Source organism: Erpetoichthys calabaricus, chromosome 8 (genome assembly GCF_900747795.2).
Source record: "Erpetoichthys calabaricus chromosome 8, fErpCal1.3, whole genome shotgun sequence".
NCBI lineage: Eukaryota > Metazoa > Chordata > Cladistia > Polypteriformes > Polypteridae > Erpetoichthys > Erpetoichthys calabaricus.
In genome coordinates this window covers 32,995,445-33,020,722 of record NC_041401.2, presented here as the reverse complement: position 1 = coordinate 33,020,722, position 25,278 = coordinate 32,995,445, and the positions used below count along the sequence as shown (strand labels likewise).

Sequence of the window (25,278 nt, the reverse complement as noted above, 5' to 3'; positions counted from 1 at the left end):
CATCTTTCCTGTTCCCATGAGCCCACAACACAGTCCAAGCACCAAACACAATACTTTACTTTTTCTCTCTTTTTGTCCTCATCCACTCCTCCTCGGCAAGCATCGTCTCCCGACTCTGGCTCCCTGAGTAATGTCTGCTGGCCCCTTATATAAGTCACCTGCCCACACGGGCTCAGGAACGACTGCAGTTCACCCCGGCGGCACCCCTGGATCCCAACAGGGCTGTATCCAACTCCATCTCTCATGAAGCCCTGCGGGAGTCTGAGGTACCGCTGCAACACATGGGTGTTGCCATCTAGTGTCCCGGGGGAGGTAATGTTCTGCCATTGCTTGCTCCCCCCAGTCCTCTCAGCTAAGAGGCATCCCTGTTGTCTGTGCCACCATCCACTAACAAAAACAGTCCTTGAGCCAGCAGGAAAACATACACTAACTCCATATAGTGTATTTCAGTGCAAAGTTACCCCAAAACACCTTACATATACAGTACCTTGCCAGTTTTAAGAAATGACACTAATTATTTTGTTTTTTATATTTGCAATTCATGTATGCCATTTTGCAGAGATCTGTTTTCATTTTGACATTAAAGAGTATTGCACTGTTCATCTGTGTCAAAAAGTCACATTAGATAGATAGATAGATAGATAGATAGATAGATAGATAGATAGATAGATAGATAGATAGATAGATAGATAGATAGATACTTTATTAATCCCAAGGGGAAATTCACTAAATCCACTAAAATTAAATATTGTATAATAATAAAATGTAAAAACTTCCAAGGGGACAAATACATTTAACAGGCACTGTAGTATAATACAAGTATTTGCTCTATAGCTTCTACCTACATAATGAATTAAATGGTGCCTTAACTATCAGCCATTTACGGTATGAATAAAGTAACTGTAAACTGACGGCTTAAAAGCACACTTTCCATAAAATTATTATTTATAAAGAAAATACAAGAGATGATGAAAACGAACTTGCATCATCATAACATCTTGCCTGAAGAAGGGGCCTGCGTTGCCTCGAAAGCTTGCATATTGTAATCTTTTTAGTTAGCCAATAAAAGGTGTCATTTTGCTTGGCTTTTCTCTACAAGTAATGTTAAGAAATACTCCGTTTTGCCAGTGTGATAAGCAGAGGCTCCTCTTAGCGCTTCCAGATTTTAAGGTCATGTCCAGCTTTCGTTTATGGTTGTGGATCTCTTCAGAGTGCATGGGAAAAATGGACGGATACAAAACTTACATTTATGGATTGATTGGATGTAGAGAAAAGCCAAGCATTGATTGATTGGATGAATGAGCCGGAGAGCATTTACTACTTTCAAATGACCACCAGATGTTTGCTTTACTGAACACCGGATCCGATCAGGCAGGGTGAATGATTTATAGAAGAGACCTGGGCGATGGAGGAAAAGTTTGGTCAGCGGCTTTTAAGAAACGAGCTCCTTGGGAAACATTACACTGCCGGCCAGCTTTGTCTTGTTAAATGTGTAAATACCGGAGGCGATCGTGGGCTTCCACGCAGATTTGCATAATCGGTAGCAAAGGTATAGTGAAAACGGGTGCTAGTGTTTCTGAGGATTAAAGTGTGAAAAAAGTTTTGTAACGAGGGAAAACGCGCGCCTCTTACTGCGCGCTCTGCTGTTCAGAATACAAAACCCTGTTCGTTTCAGTTCGGCGGATTTCCCACACTGCGTAAAGTGCGTAGATCAACTCTCGGAGGCTTCCGAAGTAGGCTGAAAAAAAAATGTGCACATCCGTGCGTAGCCATGCCCAATGACCTCATGGTGCCAGTGTGCGAAGGAGGAGCTCGAGGAGCTGCGATTCTTCAGGGGTTTCACGCGGAGAGGATAAACGGAGAGAAACTTTTCATCTGAGCGATTCATGAGTTTGCACAGGTATTTGCGTTTCTCTTACTCGCTTTGTGCGCTGTTTAAATGTGGACGCTTGGTCTGATGTGTCCGCGATAGAGCTGCCTTCATTTTGAACGGTTTCGAGTAAAACCGAGTCGCGAGGAATGGAGCTGAAACACTTGTGTTGCTGGAAAAAAAAGTCTCTCTCTGGGAATACGTTGAAACTTGTCTGTGCGTGGCAGCGAAAGGGCCACCGTTGCATTTGCTTTGGAAAATGACAGGCACTAAAATTGCAGTGAATCTGAAATTGCCGAACCAGATATTATTGCTGATATAATTATATGATCTGATTTTTTTTTTGAGGGAATACACTTCAAAAAATGTTGTACTTCCCTTAGGTAGTTCGGTGTTTTGCCATGATCTGACATGTTTATATGTGCATATAAAGTAATGGGTGTAACTTGCAGCTGGGCAGGGCAAGGACCCTGCTGTTAGGATGGGCTTGATCGGCTTTTACGAAGGCACAACTTTTTTTCTCACGTTTGGTTGTTTGGTTATCCCGGAGAAATCTGAGGACGGCGGGCAACTGCGAAGCATCTGTCAAAGAGTTGACAACAGATGTCTGTAGCTGCTTTGGCCCTTTTAGGCTAAAAAAAAAGGCACACATATTTGTAGGGATCTGTCTGTCTAATAGACAGATGGATAGATATGAAAGAAATCTTTCATATCTGTCTATTCGTCTGTGTATTGTATATACTGTGCCTTTACTGTCCGTCAGTCATATATATATATATAATATATATATATATATATATATATATATATATGCCAGTAACTTCTTAGTGACCATTACAGAACATTGCATACTTTTTCCTTAAAATTTGGTACCGTAGGTAATAGGAATCGACTTTTTGCCTCAAACTACTTATCATTGCGTCTATAAATCCCTGTTTACTTTCTCTTTAACTCTTCTTCTTTTGGCTGCTCCCATTAGGGGTTGCCACAGCAGATCATCTTCTTCCATATCTTTCTGCCCTCTGCATCTTGTTCTGCTACACCCATCACCTGCATGTCCCCTCTCACCACATCCATAAACCTTCGCTTAGGCCTTCTTCTTTAACACTGCTGTATGAATTTCATCTGTCTGGAATGGCCTGTTCGAGAACATGTCTGTTTAGTTATTCTGTAAAACTTGCAAGTGACTTCTGTTGATTTTGAATTCCTTGCTAGAGAGCACTAGGGGACTTGCATCTTACAAGATAAGCAAATGATTTATAGTATTTGATGCCTTGCTTTTTACAACAAGGCGGTTGCTGCTATTAAAATGTGTTGGAGAGTTCAGTACTCTTGTAATGGCAATGTGCAGTCTTTTTTGCTGTATGGCGCACAGTGCTGGAGGGTAACTCAGAGACGTGTGAGATCTCTTGATTTCTTCCAAAATGGATGTCTTAGAAGAATCTGTGGGATATTCTGGCCTGAAAAGATTTCAGATGGTGAGCTCTACAGGAAGACAAAATGCCTGAGTGTAACACTTGAGATCAAATGTTGCTGTCTGAGATGGCTAGGGTGTGTGGTAAGAGTGGCTCAGCACCCTCAGATGGACTCCATCTGGAAGGAGGAAACAAGGACAACCAAAGACAACTTGGCGGAGGATGATAATATCAAAAGTAGATGAACCTTACCTGGTGTGAGGCCACATGTTGCCATAGACTGGATCAGATAGAAAAAGTCATCTCGGCCTTATGTCCCAGAGGGGATGAAGAGGACTACTAGTAGTAGTAGTAGCAGTACTCCTATCACAGCTTTCACTTAGTTTAAGTCAATGAAAAAAATGTTCTCTTCAGGAGTCCCCTCACAGTTATCAGACATGCCTTAACTTCATAAGAAAAAGTAAAACAAGGTACCCAACCATTGACTGGTATTCTGCACAGTATCCTTCCAGGATAGAGCCGTCTTTGGTCAAAGAATGGGCATTTTAATATAAGGAAGTCACAGTTCTGCATTTTATCAAATCAATTTTCTAACAACCTGTTAGATGGAAAGTTTAAATAAAGGTGGCACTGTGGTTAGCACTGCTGTCTCCCAACTCCAGGAGACTGGGCCCATGTCTCAGTTTAGTCAGTCTGTTGGTGCTTGGCATGTTCTCCCAGTGCGTGTGTGGGGGTTTGGGTTCTTCTTTACTGGCATGTCCCAAAGACATACTGGATGGGTGAATTGATCTGTTATGAGTGAATGTGTGTAACCACTGCCTGCCTTCTAGTTTATAGCAGTGTACACTTGCTAAGTGATGCCAGTCAATGTACATAATACTCATATCTTTGGGATTTCTGAGGACACTGGAGTAGCAGATTGTTAACAGGCAGGGACGGTGACTGAAGTGTGAGTCAAACCTCTGGTCCTCAATCTCTATGCTGGCCACCTTTCAAATATTATTATTTTTTGTGCCTTAATACCTTGATTAAAACTCTTGGGAGATTCCCAATTATTTTACATAAAAATAAATTCTTGGGTTTTGTTTCCTTTGCTCAAGTAATGCACTTTTTTTTTTTTTTTTGGCTGAGGGAAAGTACACTTTTGAATGGAGTGTTGACCTCAAGAGGTTTACTAAAATGTAGGAGAGAAACAAAGCAAATATTTTTCAAAAATGAGTTGGATGCTGCCAAAAAGGAAGTGTGAAACGGTGCTTTGGAGCATGGGAAGCCTAATGCCGATCGTATCAGTAACCTCTGTAAACGGGACGCATGCTTGAGATACTTTTAAGTGGTGTTTTTAGAAATGTCAACCTGAAGTAACCAAACTTTGATGAAGTGACCTGCCTCTTTGTCAGGGAGCAGTATATTTCCACTGCGGACTTAGATCTGCTGTATTTGAAACGGCAGGGCCTCTAGGGGCGGATATGTCCTTCCAGACCAGACGCTCAAGTGTGTTGGTAGCACAGGAAGAACGCCCTGAAAAGCCGTGTGTGTTTGATGTGTCAGTTTATTGTATAAGTGTGAACTCAACAGCTCTGCAGCATGAGGTTGACAGAAAGGAGCCTTGTTTCCATGTGCAAACAGGTATCCAGACTGCTGCGCCGGCGCTCCTTTTGTGTCGTGCATATTGAAAATTTCTTTTGAATACTCACATTGACTAATGGCAGATTCAGACTGCGGTGCCTTAGGGTGTTGCTATGAACGTCAGCCTTTTTAGCAGGCTGTCGCTTTACAGTGTGGACCACACACACACTTACGCATCTGGCAGTAAGTTACACTTTTACAAAATTAATTTGTGTCACCTTTTAAAAGTGGAGTATGGTACTGTAGAGGTGACATCACACTGAAAAGCACTATATGAATAAGGGTGGAGATACTTACCATGATTACCACCTGTGCTGAACCAGACCATATAAAAACCCTTGGTTTTCTTGGAGCTGCCTCAGTCTACCCCTGATGAAGGTTCAGTGAAGACCGAAACGTAGGGTTACTGGCTCAGCTCTCTTCTTTTTTTTTTTATCAAAAGTTAGCTCAAAAGTAGTTAGCTCAAGGATTGTTTCTGGTAGCAGGCGGTTAATAAGATCTTCTGGTAATCCCAAATTGTCTTCTTTTTTGGTTTTCAAGTTTCAAGGTACCTCTGTTTGCAAGTAACTTGGTTTACGAGTGTTTTGCAAGACGAGCTAAAATTTTTAATAAATTTTGACTTTATAAACGAGCAAGGTCTTGCAGTACGAGTAGTATTTATACGCTTTGTGTGCTGAGCGTCATGTGATCACAACTGAGCTGATCGTTGTTCTGTCTCTCTCTCGCTGTGGGATTGTGGGCAATCGTCTCCTATTCTCCATCTGAGTTGGCGTGCCTCACTCATGTAGTCAACATCTGTACGAGCGTACAGTAATCCCTCCTCCATCGCGGGGGTTGCGTTCCAGAGCCACCCGCGAAATAAGAAAATCCGCGAAGTAGAAACCATATGTTTATATGGTTATTTTTATATTGTCATGCTTGGGTCACAGATTTGCGCAGAAACACAGGAGGTTGTAGAGAGACAGGAACGTTATTCAAACACTGCAAACAAACATTTGTCTCTTTTTCAAAAGTTTAAACTGTGCTCCATGACAAGACAGAGATGACAGTTCCGTCTCACAATTAAAAGAATGCAAACATATCTTCCTCTTCAAAGGAGTGCCCGTCAGGAGCAGATCATGTCAGAGAGATAGAGAAAAGAGCAAACAAATCAATAGGTCTGTTTGGCTTTTAAGTATGCGAAGCACCGCGGCACAAAGCTGTTGAAGGTGGCAGCTCACACCCCCTCCGTCAGGAGCAGAGAGAGAGAGAGAGAGACCGAGTTTGTTTTTCAGTCAAAAATCAATACGTGCCCTTCGAGCTTTTAAGTATGTGAAGCACTGTGCAGCATGTCGTTTCAGGAAGCAGCTGCACAAAAGATAGCAACGTGAAGATAATCTTTCAGCATTTTTAGACGAGCGCCCGTATCGTCTAGGTGTGCGAACAGCCCCCCTGCTCAATCCCCCTACGTCAGGATCAGAGAAAGTCAGCGCAAGAGAGAGAGAGAGAAAAGTAAGCTGGGTAGCTTCTCAGCCATCTGCCAATAGCGTCCCTTGTATGAAATCAACTGCGCAAACCAACTGAGGAAGCATGTACCAGAAATTAAAAGACCTATTGTCCGCAGAAATCCACGAACCAGCAAAAAATCCGCGATATATATTTAAATATGCTTACATATAAAATCCGCGATGGAGTGAAGCTGCGAAAGGCGAAGCGCGATATAGCGAGGGATCACTGTATACTGTTTACTACAGCATTGTGACTGTGTGTGTGTATGCTGTGACGTGCGAGTCCCCGTCTTGCACCCTAAAACACGAAGCTGAGTCTCAGTACTTTAGCAACACCAGCTTTATTCAGCTTGAAAGAGCAACAGTGCGGTTATTTATTGTAGCGGGATCTGCCACTCTCCTATACACAGACACAGCAGTCAGGCAGGGTCATGGCCAAGTAATACTGCACCCTGCGCATTTGTAATGTTCCTTGTTCCTTGTATCACCCATCGACGGCAGGCACTTATAGCATGTCCGCGATCTTTTCAGATTCGCTTTTACGGTGAACTGCTACAGCGCTGGGAGACTGCAATTGCTTTGGGACGCTCTTCCGCGTGTCGTCCCGGTGGGTGGAATTCCACAAGAGTTTAGAAACTCACTCACACCAGCTATGATTCTTTTCAAAGGTAAAGTGCAGGTTAATTTGTTTTATGTATTTTTACTTTATATTTTGTATTAATCATTTTATATGAATAGTTTTGGGTTGTGGAATGAATCATCTGAGTTTACATTATTTCTTTTGGGGAAATTCACTTTGATATGCGAGTGCTTTGGACTGTGAGCACGTTTCAGGAACGAATTATGCTCGCAAACCGAGGTTCCACTGTATTGGCTTTGTGTTCAGGCTAAACTCCCATGTCTTCATTTTATTTAAAAATGCATCTTCTTCGTCTTCTTGTGCTATACCTAGTCTGGTGCCATGAAGATCAGTAGGGGTCAAAATGTATATACAATACCATTCTCAAATGTGTAATTTTCATCATCTGGTACTGTGAAAATCAGCAGGGGTCACAATACTTGTGCAGTGCCTCTAAAAAGTATTCACCCCCCTGGAGGTTTTCACATTTTATCGTAACATGACATCGAATCACTTGGCATTTTTGACACTGATCAACTGAAAAAGACTCTTTGTTGTCAAAGTATAAACAGATCCCTGCAAAGTGGTCTAAATTAATTACAAATGTGAAACACGAAGTAATTGACTGCATACGTGTTCACCACCTTCAAGTCCGTGCTTAGTTGATGCACCTTTGGCAGCCATGACAGCCTTGAGTCTGTGTGCACAGGTCTCTGTCAGCTTTGCACATCTGGACTCTGACATTTGTCACATTCTTTTTTTTTGGTAGCCTTCTGATGCTCTGTCAGAAGGATCACGAGTGAACAGCCTTTTCCAGCCATTAATTCTCAATTGGATTGAGATCTGGACATTCACATTGGTTTTTTTTCAAGCCATTTCTGTGTAGCTTTGGCTTTATGCCTGTGGTTGTTGTCTTGATGGAAAGTAAATTTAATCCCAAGACACAAGTTTCTGGCAAACTGCTTCAGGTTTTCCTCCAGGATTTCTCTCTGTTTTGTTGTCTCTATTCATTTTACGCTCTGCCCTCAGAAGTGCAGACCTGCAACAGAGAAGCATCTATACTACCTAATGCTGCCACCAGCATGAAGCATGGTGGAGATGGTGTATTTTTGATAATATGCAGTGTTCAAACATGGCATTTAGTCTGTTGGCCAGAAAGCTTAATTTTGGTCTCCTCACCAGATCATAGAACCTTCTTCCAGGTTCTTTCATCTAGTTCTAGGTGCCATATGATTTTGTTGTCTCCCATTGTGCTTTCTGGCAAACTCTAGCTGAGATTTCATGTGTGTTTTTTTTTTTTAAACATTGCCTCTCATTTTGCTACTTTCCCATAAAGCTGCAACTGGCACAACGACACGTGTTGTCTGCTGTGTCTATCCAGTCTTATCCACTGTAGCTTGTACCTCCTTCAGTGTTCTCAAAGGTCTCTTGGTGATCTCCCTCAATAGCCTTTTTCTTGCACAAACACACACTTTTTATAGATGGTCTGCTCTATGCATATTTACAGCTGTGCCATATTCTTTCCATATCTTAATGATTAATTCACCTGAACTCCAAGGGAAATTCAGTTACTTGGATAATTTCTTTTCTCCTTTCCCCATTTCATGAAAGTGCTTGGAGTGTTTCTTTTGTCTTGATTGTGTATGATTTTTTTTGTTGTTATTTATAAGTTAGACTGGTTTCATTTAAATATATGTCAAAGAAAGAGAGGAACACTTCATGTGAAAAACTCAAAAATAAAAGTGTTTGAACTGGTTGATAGAGAAGGAAATGTAACTCAGTGGTTACAACTGTTACCTCGCAGTACTTAAACGATGGTTACATTTGTATCTGCAATGTAGTGAGAAGTCAAGCAAAATGACACCTTTTATTGGCTAACTAAAAAGATTACAATATGCAAGCTTTCGCGGCAACTCAAGCTTGCATATTGTAATCTTTTTAGTTAGCCAATAAAAGGTGTCATTTTGCTTGACTTCTCACTACATTCACAATGGCTAACACGGTACAATGTAAAATTTGTTATTTGTGTTGGTTTCCTTTGGTGGCAAAGTGCACAGTATTTAGTGCTGCTGCATTCTGGGTTTGAATCCCATGCCAATGTGTGGAGTCCTGTGTCTTTTCCATGTTTTCTGGTTATCCACCCACATTCCCAACATCGTGCTGGTCACGTTGACTACCTGTTCTAACGTGGCTGGGCGTGGGTTTCCTGGCTTGCCTTCAACTCTGCAATCCTGTATTGAACTAAGTGGGTTCAGGAATGTTATGTAGATTTCCTGTGGGGATCTCCAGGTTTCCCCTTATGTTCCAAAGGCAGTAATGTTGGGTGAATGTGCCCTATGATTGGGTGACATGGTGGCACTGCTACCACAGAGCTCAGTGGCATGTTTGATTCTTTGTATGGTGTCTATTCATGTTCGTTTATTTTCCTCCTTCATTGTACACGATACACTGATACTTACAGGTACATAACAAAATGTCTTACTTCTGCTTTCCCATGAATAGTGTGCTGCTAATTTTAGCAATGCTGCGCGCTTTTCAGTACAACCTGCACTGGGTTCCTTTAAGTCAAACGTTTGGGTTCATTTTTCTTTTCCCAAAGGATGTCAGGAATGAAGAATTTTTTTTGTCATTTGTTTTTATATATTTTTACCATCTGTGTCAGTGATATCATCCTTGGCGCCAATTTGTGCTTCCATTGTTGTGATGATATTTAATGGCTGCTCTTTGTTTCGTCAAAAATTAAGACTCCCCAGTGCATTAAGGCTTCTTAATTGAGTTTCAAAAAAAATTTAAGTTTGGTTTAGTGGTTTTTGACTTCCTCTCTGCTTAACGTATTACAATTTGCTTTGCCTTTTGGTATTGTTTAAAGTGTTCTGTTATTGAAACTGACCCTGCCTGTCTCAACACACTTTTCAGAACATCATCTAGTTTTCTACTTTGTATTTAAATCTAAGCAGTTCAAGTCCAGTGAATGTCCAGAAATGGTACAGAGGTAACCAGTGAACTGCCAGAGGTTAAAAGTAAAATTTAGGTTACCAAAAACTGATATTATTGTAAATTTTAGAGTTATACACAAAGGTCTTTTTCAGGGAACAAGAAATGGGATAACAACTTAAAGCTCTTCTACAACAATGGAAGCTAATTAAGCCTTCAAAGTTGATGCAACAATTCCTGCAGGTGTCCCATCTTTTGGTGATTACTTACTGTACAAACCCTCGATCTCTATAAAAGCAGTGTTAGAACAACCTGTGTTGCTACACCCTCTGAGGCATTACAGTATTTGGACAATATTGTACTGTGCAAGGCCATCACAATGTAAAAGGCAATTAACTAAGGAAGACCATTATAACCCTTACAAGTGTAGGTCTCTCCATTAGGGAAATTGTAAGTAAAGCCAAAGTGTCAGTGAGATCAGTTTCCTACAACATCAAAAGGAACTTGGGAACTGGAGGAAGCTCTGACAGGACAGGTGTGGTAGACCCAAAGCCACAACGGAATCCGAAGACAAGTTTGTGAGAGTCAACAGCTGCATGGTAGGCACCTCACAGGAGAACTGAAAAATTGGGGAGGTCTAAATTTTTATATATATACAGTACTGTGCAAAAGTTTTAGGCAGGTGTGAAAAAATGCTGTAAACAAAGAATGCTTTCAGAAATATAAATAATGATTGTTTATTGTTATTAATTTACAAAATGCAAAGTAAGCGAACAAAAGAAAAATCTAAATCAAATCAATATTTGGTGTTACTACCTGTTGCCTTCAAACCAGCATCAATTCTTATAGGTACACTTGCACAAAGTCAGGGATTTTGTAGGATTCTAGTCAGGTGTCTGATCAACCAATTCTACCAAACAGGTGCTAATGATCATCAATGTCACACGTAGGTTGAAACACAGTCATTAACTGAAACAGAAACAGCTGTGTAGGAGGCTTAAAACTGGGTGAGGAACAGCCAAACTCTACTACCAAGGTGAGGATGTGGAAGACAGTTTCATGTCATGGCAAGATTGAGCACAGCAACAAGACACAAGGTAGTTCTACTGCATCAGCAAGGTCTCTCCCAGACAATGATTTCAAAGCAGACTGGGGTTTCAAGATGTGCTGTTCAAGCTGTTTTGAAGAAGCACAAAGAAACAGGCAACGTTGAGGATCGTAGACGCAGTGGTCGGCCAAGGAAACTTAGTGCAGCAGATGAAAGACACATCAAGCTTATTATCCTTCGAAATCGGAAGATGTCCAGCAGTGCCATCAGCTCAGAACTGGCAGAAACCAGTGGGGCCCAGGTACACCCATCTTCTGACGTGGAAATAAGGCCAAGCGACTCAAGTATGCACGAAAACATAGGAACTGGGGTGCAGAAAAATGGCAGCAGGTGCTCTGGACTGATGAGTCCAGTTTGTTCGTCGAAGGGCTGAAGAGCGGTACAATAATGAGTGTCTGCAGGCAACAGTGAAGCATGGTGAAGGTTCCTTAAAAGTTTGAGGCTGCATTTCTGCAAATGGAGTTGGAGATTTGGTCAGGATTAATGGTGTTCTCAATGCTGAGAAATACAGGCAGGTACTTATCCATCATGCAGTACCATCAGGGAGGCATATGATTGGCCCCAAATTTATTCTGCAGCAGGACAACGACCCCAAACATACAGCCAAAGTCATTAAGAACTATCTTCAGCCTAAAGAAGAACAAGAAGTCCTGGAAGTGATGGTATGGCCCCCACAGAGCCCTGATCTCAACATCATCGAGTGTGTCTGGGATTACATGAAGAGACAGAAGGATGTGAGGAAGCCTACATCCACAGAAGATCTATGGTTAGTTCTCCAAGATGTTTGGAACAACCTACCAGCCGAGTTCCTTCAAAAACTGTGTGCAAGTGTACCTAGAAGAACTGATGCTGTTTTGAAGGCAAAGGGTGGTCACACCAAATATTGATTTGATTTAGATTTCTCTTTTGTTCATTCACTGCATTTTGTTGATTGATGAAAATAAATGATTAACACTTCCATTTTTGAAAGCATTCTTTGTTTACAGCATTTTTTTAACACCTGCCTAAAACTTTTGCACAGTACTATATATATATATATATATATATATATATATATATATATTATATATATATATATATATATATATATATATATATATATATATATATATATATATATATATATATATATATATATATATATATATAAATATATATATATATATATAAATATATATATATATATATAAATATATATATATATATATATATATAAATATATATATATATATATATATATATATATATATAAATATAAATAGTATAGTTTACTGTCAAATAATGCAAAGAGTACACGACACATGTGTTTTTTTATATATATATATATATATATATATATATATATATGACATACTGAACTTTTATTTTGGCTCTTGCAGAAACAGTACTCAAGCTTTATTCAACTTCCTTGTCTTTGTTACAGCAACTCCAGTTCTTGAGTTTAAAAGAACTCCTAGCTGTTTCTCAGGAAGACTCAAATGTAGAGTGAAGACGTACAGCAGAGGTTGGGATCGGGTAGGGGAAGTCTGCAGAGGACAACAGGTGATGAGATATTCGGAAATAGATGACACTTTTCAGTTTAAGCAAAAGGAGAATAAGAGGAGACATGATTGAATTGTTTAAAATTAGGAAGGGAATTAGTACAGTGGATCGAGACTCTTACTTTAAAATGAGTTTTGCCAGAACATGGTGACACAGTTGGAAACTTGTTAAGGGTAAATTTCACACAAACATTAGATAATTTTTCTTTACACAGAGATCCTTAGACACTTGGAATAAGCTACCAAGTACCATGTTAGAGAGTAGGACTTCAGGGACCCTCAAAACTAGACTTGATTTTGTTTTGGAAGAATTAAGAGGGTTGGACTGGCAGCTTTGTCGTCCAGATTGTTCTGATGTTCCAGCAAAAGAGTGGTTTACACTGAATGGAAACAGCTGAACTGACATTTAGTATTCTGGGGCTATGTTTGCTTTTGTATTACAACTCTAGTTAAAAGAGCATTTTCCCTGTAGCTGAAGCTGCTCCAGAGGCACAGTGCAAAAGGTCTCAATATACCGGTATATATATAATATAAAAAAGCTGATTTCTGTCCATCTGGCAGTTGCACTCCTTTGAATGTATTCAGTGTTAACATTTTATGATGCAACATTTATTGGAATGTATTTTGTAATGCATGTGCTAATGAAACACATTGCATTTTTTATTCCAACACATGGTGCATCAGAAACATTAGTACTACTGTTGAGCATCCTGTACCAAATATAACTGAGGCAACAGATAAGCTGACACTATAACTTAACAAAGAAAAAATGAAATAGAAGAAATTTAGGAAATAAAAAAGAGCTGGTGATCTACCTCCATTAATGTAGCAAAGTGACAGCAGCATTAAATTGTGAAAGTAAGAAATATTATTAATAGATATAAAGCAGTCATGCTGGCCTCCCCAGTCCTGAGTTTGACACCCTCGCAATCGGACCATCGGCTACTTCCCTCTGTGTGACAGTCAGTGGGCTCCAGAGGGATTAGTACTACCCTATCAACCTTTATTTCCAACCTTTTTTTTTCAATTTAAAATTTACCTTATTAGGTCATACTGTTGGTTGTATATGCAATCTTTTGGAATGAAAAATGCAATGTATTTTACTAAAACACGCAACAAATGTCTTGGAATGGAGATGTCGAGAATGACACCTTTGATTGAGCATATCGTGAGGGATGTCATAATTAGTGTGGGCTGCTGTTACACTCTGTCAAAGTAATTTCAACAATATGCCACTTCTGCACTGACATTTAAGTGCTAGACTGGTAATTCATGATGTGTACTCTGCCAGCTTGTATACGTATGCTGCATTTATTCATTAAATATGTATATACACGCACACACATATTGTAAAGAGAAATGGACACAATGGGGAAAATGTGCGGTAGTACACATCCAGGTAGGGATTTCCTTATCCTGTTGAATTACCACGCTGGCTTGTTTTAAAGGAGCTTTATTTTCTCCCAGTCTACTGGTCAGCAGAGCAGTATTCTGCTGCTGTACCTCAGGTTCCCACAGAAGATCCTGGGAAATGTAGTTCCCATGAAAACACAGGTGAACAAGAAGTGCTTTCTGCTATATTGAAGTGGCACTGTAAGTACCCCCAAGATTCGCAATTTAAGTGCCTCCACCTCCTCAGTCAGGTGAGTTTGAGTTGGGAAGAGGAGCTGAGGTTATGGCTTGTCTGGCGAGGATGATGGAAATGTCAGTTATTTGTGCAAGAGAAAGACTGGGAGGTAGAAACTAGAGAAATAATTGTATTTTTTTTATGAAAGTATAGATAGGCCCAGAGGGGAAAGTCTTTGTTTCTTTTCAGCGATCTGTATTGCATTTACTGCTTTTGTTATGCCCTCTCCAGTCTGCTTATTTTTGTTAATAAAATGATCTTCTCAGTACTTACCCTAGACGGTGCTGGTGTTTTCTGGGTTACAAGGTCTGCACTTGAGCACTCCTTCTGGTCACAATATACACTCACCGGTCACTTGGGCACCTTAGTACCAGTTGAGCATTGTTTAAATGCCACAGTCTACCTGAGTATTTTCGCTGATGATGTCCATCCCTTTATGACCACAGTGTACCCATCTTCTGTTGGCTACTTCCAGCAGGTTAATGCACCATATCACAGAGCTCAAATCATCTCAAACTGCTTTCTTGAACATATCAATGAGTACTCAAATAACCTCCACAGTCACCTGATCTCAATCCAATAGACCACCTTTGGGATGTGGTGGAATGGGAGATTTGCATTATGGATGTGCAACCAATGAATCTACTGGAACTATGTGATGCCATCATGTCAATATGGACCAAAATCCCTGAGGAATGTTTCCAGCATTTTGTTGGGTCTATGCCAAAAAGAATTTTTAAGGCAAAAGGGGGTCCAATCCACTACTAGCAAGGTGAGTGGCTGGTGAGTGTATATACATATATGTGTAAAAATCATTGTTTTAAGCCTGAATTTCAATTGCTGTTGTTCAGCTGGATTCAGAAAAGGATTGTTCATCTTGCAAATAACAGCAGTTATAATTGGACAGTAGCTACTTAAAAACCGATCCGCTGTAAGTAATAATGCATTGAAATGAAGGCTAACCGTGTAACACAATGAACACCGAAAAGAGAAAAAAATGTCTTATTAATAGCAAAACAAAAACAATCACTGCAATTAGTTATAAAGCATTACAAAAGACTAATATGAAAGAAGTCCACCAAGAGTATTCTGAGCCAAAGTAACAAGTCTTCAGCGTTAATGTTAAGCCTGAGACCAGTGGGGCTTCTGTGATGTAGGCCTTTCGATTATTTCAATGTTTGTGAGCTTGGTCCCTGACTAGTTCTGTTGATTCTGAATTTTAAGGATTTATGAGTATTCCCATTCTTTAGCGGAGGCTACAGAGAGATACTTAAAATCCACTTAGAACTTTAGGAAAGTGGGATTATCTCAGTCATAGTTTTTCTAATTAGATATGTTTGTTGTAGTTTGCAGTGGAAGGGATAAGGATGAGCAACTCCAAGTCTGAGGTCATGGTTCTCTGTTAGAAAAGAGCACTCTATTGGGGTGAGTAGTGGGCAGCTGCTGTTAGTGGAGGAGTTCAAGTATGTCGGGATCTTGTTCACAAGTGATGGAAGAAGAGAACATGAGATTAACAAGCGGATTGGAGCAGTGGCAGCTGTTCTGCAGGCACTGTACTGGTCTGTGTTGGTAAAATGAAAGGTGAGTTTAAGGACAAAATCCTTGGTTTGCCAGTCAGTCTACATCATCGTCTTCACTAGTGGTTATGAGCTGTGGATAATGAGCAAAACAAGGAGAATACAAATACAATCGGCTAAGGTGAGGTCTCTTTGCAGGAATGCTGGGCTGATAGGATGAGAGGCTCAGCAGTTCGAGTGAGCCTCAGAATAGAGTTGCTCCTCCTCTATTTCAAGAGGAGCCAGTTGAAGTGGTTTGTGCATGATTCAGCGGGTTGGAAAATGGATGGATGGATGGATATACATGGCCCCTAGACAGCTCCCTCTAGAGCTGCATCAAACACATCCAACTGGGTGGAGGCCCTGTGGCAGACACTGAATGGATTGCATCTCTCGGCAGGCTTGGGAATGCCTGAGAATTCCCCAGAAAGAGCTGGAATCTGTAGCTGTGGACAGGAAAATCTGGGTTGAGCTGCTGGCACTGTGACCCTCTGCAGGAAAAGCAGATGAGAAGAGATAATGAGATTTCCTATAGTGATAGAATTTCAGCCCTGTGGTGAGCTGGCACCCTGCCCAGGGTTTGTTTCCTGCGTTGCGCCCTGTGTTGGCTGGGATTGGCTCCAGCAGACCCCCGTGACCCTGTGGTTAGGATATAGCGGGTTGGATAATGGATGGATAGAATTTCAATTAAGTGTTGGTGAAATAAAAAGGAAATATTGCAGAAAGGAAATTCAATATTTAATGTATTACAAAAGAAGTACCGTATATACTTGCGGATAAATTCTCCCGCGGATAAGTCGGGACCTGATTTCACTGTATAATTTCTGGTATTTTATAATGTTGGTTGTATAAGTTGAATGTAGAAAACTCACACTATTGTTCCAAAAGATTATGACATGCTAACGCTCACCTGAGAGAGTAACCATGGAGCACACTGCCTTTTTTTTGTATGTCGTTGTGGCAATGCGCTGTATCACCACATGCTCCTAACCTCTCTCTCTCTCTCTCTCTCTATTGTGCCTACTTGACCACACGGTAATACCCAAACTATTCCGAAGCAATGTTTGCACTGATTTGTGTTTTTTGTATCTCACACCCTCCTACACCTTTATCGTAACAAGCATCCGTTATCAACAATGGAGCGTTCGATCAAAAGAAAATATGAAGCTGGTTTAAAGTTAAACATTGTTGTAGTAGCGAAAGAAATTGGTAACTGTACCGCTGCATTAAAAATTCGTTGTTTGAGATTGGAGGAGGCAAGAAGATGTAAAAAAAAAAAAAAAATTAAGTGTTGCATTTTTGAGCAGGTGTATAAGTCGGGGTCTGATTTTATGATAGATTTTTCGTGTTTCAAGACCACACTTATACATGAGCATATATGGTAATAATAATAATATCATCTGATCTTACTTTCTGAAGGCGCTTTTCCTGGTGAAGGCTGCAGTATAATAATAATAATAATAAATGTAAAACTTGATTGGCAAAGTTTCCATACTCAGTCTTCACTTCAGAATTAGTAAGTTCAGGTCTGCGTCCCATTTGTAGATCTCTGTGGCTTGTAGCTGAAGTAGCTGTCACACTGCCTTGCGGGGGGGGGGGGGGGGGGGCTGGGTGGGGGCACAGTGTTAGCACAGCTGCCTGTGTTCACATCTGGTGGGAGATGGGGGAAGGCGGAAGGCGTCTGCTGCTTGCTTGGAATCTGCATGTTGTTAGCCTTTCATCTCCCTTTCGGGATGCTGTCCTCAATTATATTCCATGTGGTACCCAGGACCGTGAAGAAACTTGTGCTTTCTGAAGTGTTTTGATATACCCTAAGTTCTTGTCAATAAGCCGCGGCTTATCTAAGGAAAAAAGTTGTGAAAATGAAAAAATAGAATATCGGCTTATACATAAATCCGGCTTATACATCCATCGCGGGGGTTGCGTTCCAGAGCCACCCGCGAAATAAGAATATCCGCGAAGTAGAAACCATATGTTTATATGGTTATTTTTATATTGTCATGCTTGGGTCACAGATTTGCGCAGAAACACAGGAGGTTGTAGAGAGACAGGAACGTTATTCAAACACTGCAAACAAACATTTGTCTCTTTTTCAAAAGTTTAAACTGTGCTCCATGACAAGACAGAGATGACAGTTCCGTCTCATAATTAAAAGAATGCAAACATATCTTCCTCTTCAAAGGAGTGAAGCAAACAAATCAATATGTCTGTTTGGCTTTTAAGTATGCGAAGCACCGCGGCACAAAGCTGTTGAAGGCGGCAGCTCACACCCCCTCCGTCAGGAGCAGACAAAGAGAGAGGGAGAGTTTGTTTTTCAGTCAAAAATCAATACGTGCCCTTCGAGCTTTCAAGTATGCGAAGCACTGTGCAGCATGTCTTTTCAGGAATCAGCTTTACAAAAGATAGCAACGTGAAGATAATCTTTCAGCATTTTTAGACTGTATCGTCTAGGTGTGCAAACAGCCCCCCTGCTCAATCCCCATACGTCAGGATCACAGATAGTCAGCGCAAGATTGACAGAAAAGTAAGCAATCTAGCTTCTCAGCCATCTGCCAATAGCGTCCCTTGTATGAAATCAACTGGGCAAACCAACTGAGGAAGCATGTACCAGAAATTAAAAGACCCATTGTCCGCAGAAATCCGCGATATATATTTAAATATGCTTACATATAAAATCACAATTTAAATGACCGCTACGCGCTCGTGTTGACTCGGCGACGCCCAGAGCAGAAAGAACGCGCTCCGGCCGCTCCAACCGCGCCATGCGGGGAGTGAGAGAGACGGCAATATCTCACACTCTCTCCCCCCTTAAAGAAATTAAATGGGCGCGAGTGAGACCACTGACCTCCCTCCCTTCGATTAGTTATAGGTTATAGTACGTTCGGCTTATCCATGAGACCGGCTTATCTATGATACGATTTTATTTTAAAAATTCGTTTGATTTTTGGTCTCCGGCTAATACATGAGTCCGGCTTATAGACAAGAACTTAGGGTAAATGTGCATTTTGGTACACCTGTATGGCATTTTCTTTCAGAGTCTTACTAGCTTTATTTTATTTTTCTCCTCATTAAACTCTTTCAGCTTTTGTGTCATTGCATCCGTTCTTTTGAAATGTTTTTGACAAAGGGTTGCAAAAGCTTCATTTTAATTAGCATTGTTGCTTTACGGTGTCAGGGTCTGGATTTAATGCTCTAGTCTTTCTTCATGTCCCCTAGTTTTTTTTTTTTTTCCTTATTCCAAGCATTTTCACGTTAAGTTACTAGCAAGGCTGAATTGGCCTGATGTAAATGTGTGTAAATGTGTCATTGAATGTTGTGTTCAGTGGGCTGGCATTCTTTCTGTGGCTGGTTCTTGCATTGTGCCCACTACCTTGATAAGCTGTAGCCTTTCTGTACTGTAATGAAGCAGAATCTAAGAAGGAATGAATAGAAGACTCAACTGATACAGTATGGCTGTCTACATATCTGTGCTGTCCCATTCAGGGTTACTTGTACCCACAGGGCTACTAGAAAAGTCTTTGTACCCACTGCAACCCAGTATTGGTGAAAGCTAACATAGAAGATGAGATCAGTATATTTTTGTCAAAAAACCTGTTGATATAATTGTTTTTCTTTTCTTTTTGAAGAAAAAAAAATAGTGTCAGGATCATCACAGTATGTGAATAAAATAAAAAAATCAGAAAAATGAACACTGTAGGAGGAGAATGGGCATTCTGGCTGGATTGGGGGATGTTCCATTACCCAGACAGGAGGCCAGTGCAATGACGCACACAGATTGGCTGGCGGGATGGAAAAATAACTTTGTGCCCAGCCGGTATTATTTAGCAGATGTACTGAGAAAAGCAGAGAATTGGGAGTCCCTCATACAATAGATGGCAATGGTCCTTATATGGTATCCCAGATGGGACACCTGGAGGGTTGCTTGGGAAATGGAGTCTGGAAGTGCAGTGCTTTTGGGGTCCCTGGGTATCATTAGAGGTTGCTGTCGAGGGGGGACCTCCCAACATTTTCAATGGTCCGGCTATGCTTCCTCAAGGATACAGCGTGGCACTGAAAGCACTCCTGGGTCCGAGAGTTACTGGGTTGCCAGAGAGTTGAGATGCAGCGGGCAATACTCAGATGAGGTTACGAGGGGGAAGAATTGTTTGGTTATTGTTTGATTTATTGTACTTATTGTGGTTGATTATTGGAAAGGTGATTGAAGAAGTGCCAGGTATGAATAAAAATCCTTTATTTTATTTTAATAATGTGTAGTGTATTGGTGTATCTTGGGTTTTGGCAACAATAAACTTGAAATTGCAGGTTTTTGACAACTGAATGACCAGATAAATCCTGGCAACTACACCAGTTGTGATCACAAGGGGGCAACAGTGAGCCACAAACCCAAGACATGGCAGTTCAATGGAATGACCAGACACAAAGTTATTTTTCCATCCTGCCAGCCAATCCGTGTGCTTAATTGCACTGGCTCCCCATCCAGGTAATGGAACATCCGCTGATCCAGCTGAAATTCCCATTTTCCTACTACAACACCTTTTTGGTCCCAATATCCATCCATCCATCCATTATCCAACCCGCTGAATCCGAACACAGGGTCACGGGGGTCTGCTGGAGCCAATCCCAGCCAACACAGGGCACAAGGCAGGAACCAATCCCGGGCAGGGCGCCAACCCACCGCAGGGTCCCAATATCTCGCCTGGTAATTTGCAAGGTGGGATGGCTGCATGCTAACCAACCATAAAACACACATCGACCACTCTCTTCTCTGCGGCATTACTACCTCTCTGGCTTCAAAACACCACCTTCACTCCCTTCCATGCTCTGCATCTCAGAGGAGCCTGGTAGAGTGCGTTTGTTCATGCCTCATCTTGGGCTTCTCCTGTTTGGTCAAGGCATAGCTTGCAAAGAATGGGACAGTCTCTGTACTGTGACCCCTGTTGGTTTCTGTTTCAACTGTACGACTGAGCTATAGTCTGTGTTTAAACGTGACGGCCTGCTGTCAAAGCAAAATTACCCTTCTCTGCATCTTTCTGAGTCATGGCAGTGCCTCATTCTATTGGTTGGTTGGGCCTTCCTACTCTGATTAAGGTGCATAGGGCAATACAGCTTTTCCACTGTGTTCAGTCAGTTCATCAGCTTTCTCCCTGGTCATCCCCATCATTTCAAAATCCTTGTTGATGGTGGCTTGCCAGCTCATTGTTGGTCGACCACATCCCTTCTTCCTCCAAATGGTACTCAAGAAACAGACTGCAGGGGGATCCTTTACTATAAATGGCCCAACCATCTAAGATTTTCCTGAATTATACTTCATTTAATATAACCAAATACATTAATCTAATTCATAGTGGTTTCTATGGTGGTTATTTTCCAGTATTTTTTCTGTCTTCGCTCATCCTCCCTGCATAACCCTTGTTTGGTTTGACAACCCATCACTGATTAAAAAGGTGCTGCATTCTTGGAAGATCCAGTGTGAATGACTAGATACTTTGTTGATGAAGTTGTGTTTTAATTGGTTGTTGGACATGGCTATCTGATCCTTCCTTCTTAGTCTTTACCACAATATTTACAACATGTGTGCTGTTGGGGATGGAGAGAGGGAGAGAGAGCAAGAGCTGGAATTAAATGGGGATCACCCGCCACATTTTAAATAATCATGGCTGGTTGACAAAGCAGGGCTCTTTTTTTCTCTTGGTCCTCCCCATCATCTTAAAGGGGGCTATAAAAGAGATTGACATCCAGCCTCTTGCTTGATACCACAATACAGCACCCAGCTATGCAAACAAGTCCTCCTGTTCATTCTGAGGTGGGCCCCTGGGGTAGGCTTTGTAAATAGTTCACAGGCCATTGCTGTCTTCATGCCTGGTGGGAGTTCATTCTCCACAAAATGAAGGAGGAGCAAACACAACTCCGTAAAGGCAGGGATGAACTCATCCCAGACTTACAATCTAAGCTTTCTGCAGTGCTTCATCTTAACATATGAAACATATATAAAACTGACCATTCAGGCTGTTTGTTTCGTAGATTGCCTTTCACCATCTACATACAGTATATGCTTTCAAAGTGCTTTAAAAGTTGTTAAGCATCAGTCTTTAATTCAGGGCTGTCCAACTCTGATCCTGCTGAGCTGCAGGGGCTGCAGGCTTTTCTTCCTGTAACTTTTTTAATCAGTGGCCAATTTCCGTTGTCAGTTGACTTCTTTTTCCCTTCATTTTAATTGCCTTGTTTTTCAAGACTCAGTCATCTGAATTGCTTCTTTCTTCCTGAAATGGCACCCAAACAAAAATGAGATGTAACGTGAGCCAACAGACGACTGGCTAAGTTGGAGCCTCAAACTCCAATTTCACTCCAACCCGTTTCTTTATTAGAAGCTGATTTTTGTAGTTGTTTAAACCTGTTATTTAAATCAATGGCTTGTTGGTACTCTCATTCTGCCACACCAGACATTTCCAATTTTTTTTTTTTTTTTTAAGACTACCATCAAAATGTTTTCTGGACCAAACATATAAGCACACTTAGACATAATAATAATAATAATAATAATAATTCTTTGCATTTATATAGCGCTTTTCTCACTACTCAAAGCGCTCAGCAATTGCAGGTTAAGGGCCTTGCTGAAGGGCCCAACAGAGCAGAGTCTCCTTTGGCATTTACGGGATTCGAACCGGCAACCTTCCGATTGTCAGTGCAGATCCCTAGCCTCAGAGCCACCACTCCACCTTTTTTATTTTCAGATATTGTATTGATGGACAGTGGTTAGCTGGTCATGTCTTAGTCTGTTTTGTATCTTGATATTTGTTTGAATGCTTATCAAAGAAAACACAACAATTAAGGCGTCTGAGTCTTAAATAGCAAATCAAATAAAATGAAGGCAAACAATGTTAATTAACAGCAAAAAACTGTTCACTAATTAAGAAAGTGGTTAGAATGAAAACCCACAGCCACTGTAGCCCTCCAGGACTGGAGTTTGCATTCATTTATTTAGTACTCTTCATACTGAATACTATCAGCCAGTGTTTATCAAATCATTGAAGGGCAGCCAGTGTCTGTATTTAATGTAGTGCCTTTTACCATGCTTTTTATTAGTATTTGTGTCTGAAAATATTTAAGGTTAGTCATACACAATAATTAATTAATATAGCTTTTAAGTGAAGATGCTGCCAGCTTGTACTTCTTAAATGCAGGAGTGAGGAGTCGTTACACTCAACCCCCAACTCCAATTTCATCTCTGACTCTGACAATTTTGGGTACCATCAACTCCAACTCCGACTTCTCTATTTCTAATTAGACTAATATGTTTGCTATGTTGATTGAAAGCACACAACATATAAAATACAAGGCACTTCATCACTACCAGCATGAATCATCAGGCTACTTTTTAACGCTCCAAACCTGTTAAAGTTTGGGTTTATAGCTGTGGAGATGTTGTTGTTACAAAAACTGAGTAACATTAAACATAACACTAAAAAAACACTTTAAAATTAAAAAGAAACCATATTTACAGTATATCAAAAGTCTAGAAGAAAAAATAGGTTGATCAAATCAGTACATGTGAATTTGGAAATTTTAACACATTATGTTACCATTTACATTTAGTCAGAGCTGCACTTGATACATTTTTACCGATTCTGACACCTGTAACCCAATAATTGCTTTTGGCTTCATGACTCCGACTGCACAGTCATGCTCAAATGAAATGAGTACAGGTTTGATTGATTTAGGGTTTTTCATTAATAATGATAATAAACGGTGCTTTTCAGATAATTTGAGAGCATTTAGTTTCAGTGTTTCATGTATAGATGTTCACAGTCAAAACTTGCAAAAAGTACTTTAAAAAGTGTTACGTATTGATCTTTCATTTATATTGTGCTCATCACAATGAATACTATTAGGAATGGCGCAGTCTTTACAGTGACTGCTTAGAAGTGCCAAGTCAACCAAAACACAAAGCTTTTAAATGTGGTTTCACTCCCAAAATAGGGATATTTATTTTAACAAAAATACAAGAAAGAAAGAAACCCCCAGTTTCCTTCAGTTATCAGAGTTGATCTCTTTTTTTGTAATAAGGATACAGCTCATCCTTTATTGTTTAAAACTTTATGTTAGGCTGTGCCTTAGTTAAAAGGGTAGGGAGCCTCTTGCATATTCATTTGTTATGCCTCTGGCTTGTCTGTTTGGCAGAGTTCCTTCTTTGAAGTGGCTGGAAGTAGAGCTGGCCTTCCATGTTCCCATCTCTCTTGTACAGTGTCGCTTAGTCATGTAAGCCGGTAGGGGCAGTATTGAAGTTTTTGGTCTTTGCCTAACTTGCCATACATAACTTCCAGTTTTTTACTGGTCCTCTCCTGAAAAAAGAGAAGCACATGTTTTGAGGCATCCGGATTTCTTTGTCTACCCCATTCGCCCATTTCACTGCTCATGGTGAAGCAGAGTGAGCTTTGACTATTTATATTTTACTATGTGTGTACAGTGTATATACAGTATCTTTATATATACCTTTCACCCTTATGTGGGTAATATACAGGTTTATATTTCATTTATGCCCCTGAGTATATCACTGGTCTCCTGAACTGCCGTGCAGGCCATTGGGCAACAGGGCCTCTTAGTCATTCCTCGTACCCGGCTTAAGCTACGTGGGGATTTTGCCTTTCAGTCTGTTGCGCCAAGGCTCTTGAATGGTCTTCTGCTAGCGTTGTGCATGGCTGAGTCAGTTGAATCTTTTAGTAAACAACTTAACATTTTTATTTAAGCAGGCTTTTAATCACAGCTAAGTACCCTCTGGTTGGACTTTTAGTTTATTTTTGTTTAATTCCTGTTATTTTATTTCTTCTTTCTTGTTTTGTTATGTTTGGATTGCACTTTTATTGTTGTATAGAACTCTGTGATTTTGTGAATTGTGAATTTCCCCTTTGGATTAATAAAGTGTCTGTCTGTGAAAGGGACTTTATAAATAAATTGTACTTACTTACACGTATATATGGTATAATGTGAATGGGCGGCACAATTTCAGAGTCTAGAGAAGTATTTGGGTGCCAACTGGTTTACCCCTTTCAATCCTTTGGCAGGTCAAACAAAACAAGTGCATGTGGGTGCAAAGTGCAGTTAATCAGCTAGCAGAAATAAAAGTAGCCTCCTTGGCTTGAAAGCTAACAGCTTGTAAGAACAAGTGTGTAACGCAGAGCTCCATAGTCTAGGAAGCTGGGGTCCAACTGAGACGCCACCATCTGGGGGCATTGGATTCTTCTTGGTCTCTGACTGGAAGGGCTGTAGTCAGTTTCCCTCAATGGGCATCTTCTCGGTGCTGTGAGTAAGGGAGGTTTTAGTGTTACCAAAAGCGCCTCCCTTCACCTTGGCCCACCTTAGATGAGCCTGCAAGATGATCCCCTAAACCTCTGCATGACAATATATTGTATTTTTCATGTCTATGAACAGGTGTTTTTAAATTAGTCTAGACTATCAGGACTCAGTTGATTTGTATAGTGTCTCAGCTTTTAACTTGAT

At 40.7% G+C, this 25,278-nt stretch overlaps 1 protein-coding gene across 3 annotated transcripts in view; it reads left to right on the top strand.

Moving 5' to 3' along the window:
- The first annotated feature begins 1,758 nt into the window (after positions 1 to 1,758).
- Positions 1,759 to 25,278, top strand: part of LOC114655440 (protein TANC1-like) — a 569,281-nt gene continuing 545,761 nt past the window's right edge. For all 3 annotated transcript variants that reach the window (XM_051930575.1, XM_028806429.2, XM_051930574.1), the window contains exon 1: positions 1,759 to 1,900. The gene's annotated coding sequence lies outside the window, so the exon portion shown is untranslated. The remainder of the gene's footprint in view (positions 1,901 to 25,278) is intronic.